This window comes from Pempheris klunzingeri, chromosome 7 (genome assembly GCF_042242105.1).
Source record: "Pempheris klunzingeri isolate RE-2024b chromosome 7, fPemKlu1.hap1, whole genome shotgun sequence".
Classification (NCBI taxonomy): domain Eukaryota; kingdom Metazoa; phylum Chordata; class Actinopteri; order Acropomatiformes; family Pempheridae; genus Pempheris; species Pempheris klunzingeri.
In genome coordinates, this window is record NC_092018.1 from 21,862,188 (window position 1) to 21,869,310 (window position 7,123).

Here is a 7,123-nt window from a genome sequence, read left to right on the forward strand (position 1 = left end):
TGAAGGGAGGCCAAAATAGTGGAGATATGATCTTGCCTTTGTGATTTGGTCAAAGGTTTTGGACAACCTGTAATCGTGTTTTGGCCGAAGCATGGAAACATGGTATTACAGTACAAGCCTGGATAACTCTCTGAAGATCAGTGAAAGCAATAAAATATTATTATTATATATTTCTCAACACCGAGATGACCTTTTGAACATGGGAGCCAGTACAACATGCTGCACTAGAGCGCCAAGACGAGGCAGAACTTGACCAAAAGTGTGCTCAGGGCCTATATTAAGGATTTCTGCTTTAGAGGAGTTACGCTGAAGAACATTTTTGCCATCAGTGTACTGCTGGAAATACTGCTGTGGGCTCCAATTACTACGGGTTATGGGGGGACAATTATCTGCAATTCTGTGTTCTTCCAACACAGAACCTGAAAGAGAGAAACTACAATTTAGCAGAATGTTTTGGTTTTTTTAAAGGGATTTTACATTTACACTCTATTAATAAATCTATACATGTATTAAATTAATTTCCTGAAACACATCTCTGTAGGCTATCCTTCCTTTTTTGCTCTGATCAAAAACCTCAGATCCCAGGAAGAACTTGACCAAGGACCTATATCAAGGATTTACGAGTTACGCTGAAGAACATTTTTGCCAGGAAGAAAGTTTAGTTACTTCACATGGTTTGCAAGACAAGTAAAGTCATCTGTGAAGCAATGAAATGAAATGTCATGCTTATTATATTTTTTCATATTTCTAAAAATGTTTATTACAGATCAAGCCATCCAACAATTAGAGAGTGTTTTCTCTAGGGTTTTCAAGAAGTCTTTTAATATTTAGAATCATCATCTGGGTGACTGAAAGGTAAGGGGCTGCATTATCTAGAACCTTTAACAGGAATTTAGTAGGTATTATTTCCAGTGGGCTAGAAGTAGTCAGAAAGAGAAGTGGGTGAGTGAATCGCTGCAATAGGGACACCAGGAGAGCCTGCTGGGGTTGACTGGTGGATCAGTAGTCATAAACGAGCCCACCATCCTGACCACGAGCCCTTGGGGAGTTGACAAAATGATAATCAGGGGGGGCATAGCTCTTAAAACAAGCTGTGTTGAACTGGTTTGGACCAGGTGTTAGTAAAAAGGTCAAAAAACAAAGATTTTCAGACAAAATCACCCAAAATAAGTGTTTTTCAAAAGGGATTGTGCATTTTAAAAGAGCTAACTTGACCCCAGCCCCAGTAACCTCTGGGCTGGATTTCTTTTCAAGGGGACTAATAAGTGGTTCCTATTACATCCTAGATGTGGTTTATTGTTGCCCTTTGTACCATTACACTAGAAGATGGTATTATCAATAGAATAAACAGAAGGAGACAGCAGTCCAGAGGAATAATTCAGTTCAGAATTACATATGCAAGGAGAGGAGGTAGTTTTTAGAGAAGGGAGAAGATTGCTGGTGGTGATGGAAAAAGACCAGGAGTGGATGAGGACATGCAATGGAGGATAGTCGGGGTGAGGGAGAGTTCCAGATTGAGTAAAACAAATTGTCAGTTAAAGTGTGTGATCCTAGGCCATTTGTGTGAAAGCCATCCCAGAGGATGAAGGCTGAATGTTTCCAGATGAGGTTAGAATTGGCAATAAAACATAGGTTTGGGGCTGTACAGGTTAAGTGCAGCCAGGTGTGAAGGTTATGAGGGGACTATGAGGGAACCAAGGGGTTTTCTGACGTCCTGTTTTTAGAATTTCAGAGGACTGAGAAGAAATGTCACTACAGCCTACATGGACGACAGCATTTTGGTCAAGTGGGTGTTCGGCAAGGGTGCTGGGAATCTTACCCATCATGTCAGACACCTTGCAGCCAGGAAAGCAAACATTTTCAGCAATTAGTTATGTTCCGTACAATTGAATCTCCGGTAATGAGCCTAGTTGGTTAATAGAAAAAATTACACCCCTGAAAATGGGAGGATGGAGACGGGTGGACAGAGAGGGGGGCTGGGTTTCCCTGGGTTGAAGGAGTCAAATCTTGTGTCGTAGTAAGGAGGTGTAACAGAGGAGTATTGACCAGGGAGCAGCGTTTATGGTTAGATGGCATGGGGCCAACTTGGGCTATAGGTCCAACCCTGAGACAGACTCCACGTTCATCTGGGACGACAACCAGAGGACACAATACAGGGAGCAACAGCGTCAGGCTCTTGGGCACAGACTGGTTTGTGCTGCAGCAAAAGTGATGTGATGTCCATGAACTGTTCAGCTAGCTGGATCTGGTCAAACTCTAGCGTTCTGACACCAAGTATCTGCAGTCAGGCCAACAGCTTTAGAAACTTTTGAATGGTGGGATTAGGAGTATAGACTGGGCCAACCCACCGTTGTAAAGAATAAGTAGAAATTTAGAGCCAGCAAGAATACACAGCACAGAACTTTAATTTTTCCAGAATGAAACTATATTAATAATTAGCTGCTATTTGTTACTCCAAATAGCCACAACCATTGACAGATTATGCAACAAATGACACGGACATGTAAATCTGACGAGTCACCCCATGCAGAGGTTTGGGTCCAAAAGTGACTTTATTTTAACTGTAGATTGCAATTTTTCAACTTCATTAGCATTTTATTAGCACTTGTAACAGAATTTTAAGCTCAGCGATTGGATGTTGCTTAGTGAAAGGCAGCTTGGGAAGTGTGCATTTTTTTTTTTTTTTTTTATCAAAGAAACACACATGTTATGACAATGTTGATTCCACCACGAGAGTCTCATGGCCATCCAGCTTTTATCTTGGGGAGCCAAGGGATTCAAAATGTTGGCACCTCAATGAAAGACACTACTTAAATTATATTATGGGGAGTGTAGGATTTAGTCCTAACTTGAAGCATATGAAACACTTTACTTCCCCTTTGTAAAGCACTATGAGACACTCTGTTGTGATATTGGGCTATACAAATAAAATTGAATTTAATTGAATTGACAGTAAAACAGTCTCCAAATATTTGTGTGATCTGTCCTTTTTTTTTCCCCTCCGGTGTTGTTTAACCGCTTCACATCACTGGCAAGGCCAGAGATCATCACGGGTAGCTCCACATTTCATCTACAAGAAATGTCTCAATGTCTTGGAGTGATTTGTTAATGCCTAACCCCACCCCCCAGCTTTAGTGCAGCCAACGACACAAACTGTACTGAAAAACAGCCCAGATGCAGCGGCCACAGCATTTTTGTCACTTTTGGATAAAGACCAGCAGACAGTCAGCATCCAACGGGACCAAATGCTGGTGTGTCGGTCTGTCAGAATTACACTGACAGGCACTGGAAAGGAAGCGTGGGGCTTGGACTGAGAGCGGTGGACCTGTCAGTGGCCGCCCCCAGCATCTTATCTGTGCATATGATAATAAACATCATGAATCTTATGACCACCAGCGAGACCAAACGGGACCGTCCCAGAGGAGGGGGCAAGATCTAAGCTGAGGTAAGCTAACCCAGCTGGGACCTGGCTGCTGTCTGCTCTGACCGTGCAGAAAGAGCAGAGGGTGGGGGTTATGGTGCCGATGGGACAATAACAGAGGGCAAACTATTTATTATCACAGGCTGTATTGTCACAACATGCTGTTCTTCCATGTACTGTGAGCAGCACAAGCCTTAGTTTGTTTTCCAGCAACATCTCTACTGTATAATTTTCCATAATTTGCTGTCACTGATAAAGGTGTCTCTCCATCACATCAAAATGTGACTTTCAAATACCTGAACAGTCACCTCCACAGGCCTCGTTAAATATATCCACCTGTGTGAAAACTAGTCGTGCTTTTCATCTCGGCAGAATCGCCTGCTGTGATTCGGCATCAGTCATCCGTGCAGACATTTCATGTGTCTGTTGCCTTTAAAAGTGAAGAACTGCTCACAGAGTATGATTGTGAGCCATGTAAAATGTTAAATGCCAAATGGAAAATGGAAGTCGCAGTGAGAGGCTGCATTGTTCCGGTGGTGTTTTTAAATGAACTGGCCATGACAATGAGTGCGCCTACTTATTTTAAATGTATCAAAGCATGTGCTTCTCCCTCGTCTGGAAGAGAGAAGAGAAATGCAAATGCAATGATTTTACACCCAAATGATGTGAGCAAAGGCATCAAAAAGAAGTCATTAAGAGGCCCAAACCACAGCCATTCCTGGATAAGCTACACATCAGGGTATAAGGCCCCCTCAGACCTTCCAGCTGTGACCAGAGGTTAAAAAGTCCTGTGACCTCAGTTATATCAGATGAGTCAGGACTGACCTTTACTGAGCATTCGTTTTCTTCATTGAGCCTGAAGCCTTCATCACTGACTCATCTGTCAACTGAGTCTTGAATTTATCCTCACTTTCATGCGTTTATCTTGTTATATTGAGTCCAGCATATTCCAATGAAGAATTCAGCCACCTGCATCAAAGTAAATTGACACAGATTGAATGAAACAAAGGGGCCAAAGTGGGCACAGTGGGCATGTGAAGCATCAGTAACTTCCAAAAATGACATACAAGTGCCAAGTGATTCACAGGATCTAGAACAGGGAGACCAAGATTAAACCATATAGTTCACATCAAGCCACAGCGCACACACGATCCAGAGGGGGATTTTGGCGCCCAAGGCAACACATTCAGTTTTTGTTCTAATGCAAACTCATTCAACCTGTGTCATGTCATCAACACAGATTTTAGACTTCACAATATCCCAGGCATCCCAGTCTGTGTTATTTCTGTTCTGAGGTGCAGGAATTATCGGTATCAGACCACAGTTTATGATCCAACATTTATTTTTGTTGTATTTACATCATACATCTTAGAGTGCACGTTTAGCCTCCAATATACCTGCACTTTAGATGTCTTGCATCTCAGTAGCAGTACTGAATTAAGAAAATCTGCTTTTCTACAGTGGCAGCATTAACAAAATACTGAAGGTCAACCAAGTGGCACACCTGCCTTTATAAACTTAATCCTTACGGATGCTCAGTCTTCCGGCTACGCATGTTTCTTGGGCCACAGTATCAGCAAATGAATTGGTCATAATACAAGCAGCAGCCAGCAGTTTCAGTTAACAATGTGACCACAAGCGTCAGCATCTCAATAGAGTGACCCCTATAGACTCATCTCAGCATCAGGTGTTCAGTGCAGAGCAGTGGGTTTGTTTCAAGAATCCCTCTGGACATGTTGTAAGATATAAAAATGCTTTGAATAGCTTTGAATTAAAATTTGTCTCTGATACAGATACAAGAGAAGCTCATTTTTCTCGTTAAAATTCTTAAATGACACGTTCTATGACCTGCAGGACCAGAGTGTACCATTATTACACTGACAAGAGGCCACGCTGGTTGTGCTTCATTGTTATGTCAATGTTCAAGATAGACACATTGTAAAAAGAACAGATGATTGAAACTGAAGTTTGTTGTGTTAAACCGAGATTCAAGGTGAGTAGTTCTTCCTTCGGCAGATGAATGTGTACACAGCTTTCTACTGTCAAACTCTGCACAGTGAAGGTCAAACATCCAAGTTAGGTAACAATAAGCAAAACACATTTTCAAGTAGAGGACTTTAATGAAAGTTTGGTGTGAAATTATAAAAAATCTTCATGGCCTAGCTCTTGTATGCTAAAAAATGGCCCTGAGTGGAGCAGCTGTCCACGACCCTGACGATCAAAGGCCCTCAAGGATACTGCGGAACTGTGCTCCTACTTGTAAAATTCCTTGTAAAGTTATTCCAATTCATTACAACTTGGTCTTACTTTCCTAGGTTTGGCCATAATTTCTCTTGTTTATGATATTATCCCCAACAAACCACAATGACATAAGTGACCTGGTGATATCAAAGTTGATCATAAGATATTTGTGGCCAAATGATCACACAGCCTGTAAATATGAGCAGTGCTTCACTTCCGCTGTGAAGCAGATAGCGTGTGCCTACTGCCCTGAAAGGGACACAGCACCAGATTCAACGAAATATATCCAGAGGTCTGTGAAAAGTGAAGCAACTTAAATGGGTTCTTTTGGTCTGATAAATGATGTCTGTGAAGGCTGGTATCCTCACACAAGCCCTCTCCAGGGTCCCTCCTTTCTCTTTAGAACGGAGATAAGAGCACTGGAATGTCCTTCGTGATAGTGGGCCAGATCAATTTGCGGGTCACACGAGGATTAAGAAGTGAAGAACAATCAAGCCTGGGAACAGGGATGTACCCATGGATTTGTACAGCAGATAGTTTGGATAATAACGTTCCTGCTCCCCTTTGGGTTCTCTCCCAGTGACTTAATCTTCTGTAACTGGCACGAGGAGAAGATCCAGGTTGTATTAAAGCTGAAAGGACCCTGAACCTGTAGGGGCATCAGCTCCAGAGAGTCTTACAAACCTGCAGTCCTAACGAGGTCCCCTGCTCTGCTCTGAACCAGCCTGGTGTACAAACCATCTGTACACCAACGCTGTTTGGGGAAGGATTTTTGTATGCCGTAGCCAAGTGCTGCTGGATTTCCTGATCTCCATATTGATTTATGTCTCGGGGTGAGCAGGTTAATTAAATGTGAATGGTGTGGCAGCAACATTTTATCGAGCACAGAGTAAAGCCAAGTGCAGTGACTGTTTGAGTTGCTACAAGAGCAATCAATGCAGAATAACGAGGGAGTATCTGTCATTGCGCGGCAAATAGATGAGATGGAGTGTGATGTGCAGACAAATGAAGCAGCTGCTATTTGGCGCTGGGCTGTGTTTGAAGTTTAGTCGTGCATCAGCAATGGGTTAGTGGGGAGGATCTCTGACACCCTAAGGTTACTTCTGGAAAATGCCATCACGAATTACAAGGACTCTAATGGACAGAGGTACAAAACTTGAATGTGAAAACAAAGTATCTAACATATGTCCTGCACTCACACTGCCGATTCATTGATGTCTTCCGAAAAACACAATCTGGATCTGGTGTGAAGAAAAGTTCGCGAAATGAAAAGGGATTCCAAACCACACTATCAAATTAGATTTTGTATCTGCCTCCTGGCATGAGTTTCATTACGGCATCAACAGCTCACTGAGTTTTCTCAAATCTGCTTCTCAGCAGGTCACAAAGTGTGAAATTTGTGTTCTCACATGTTTGACAAATCATCTGACAGCAAGAGTGCAAAAAGAATTGGAGCTCTTG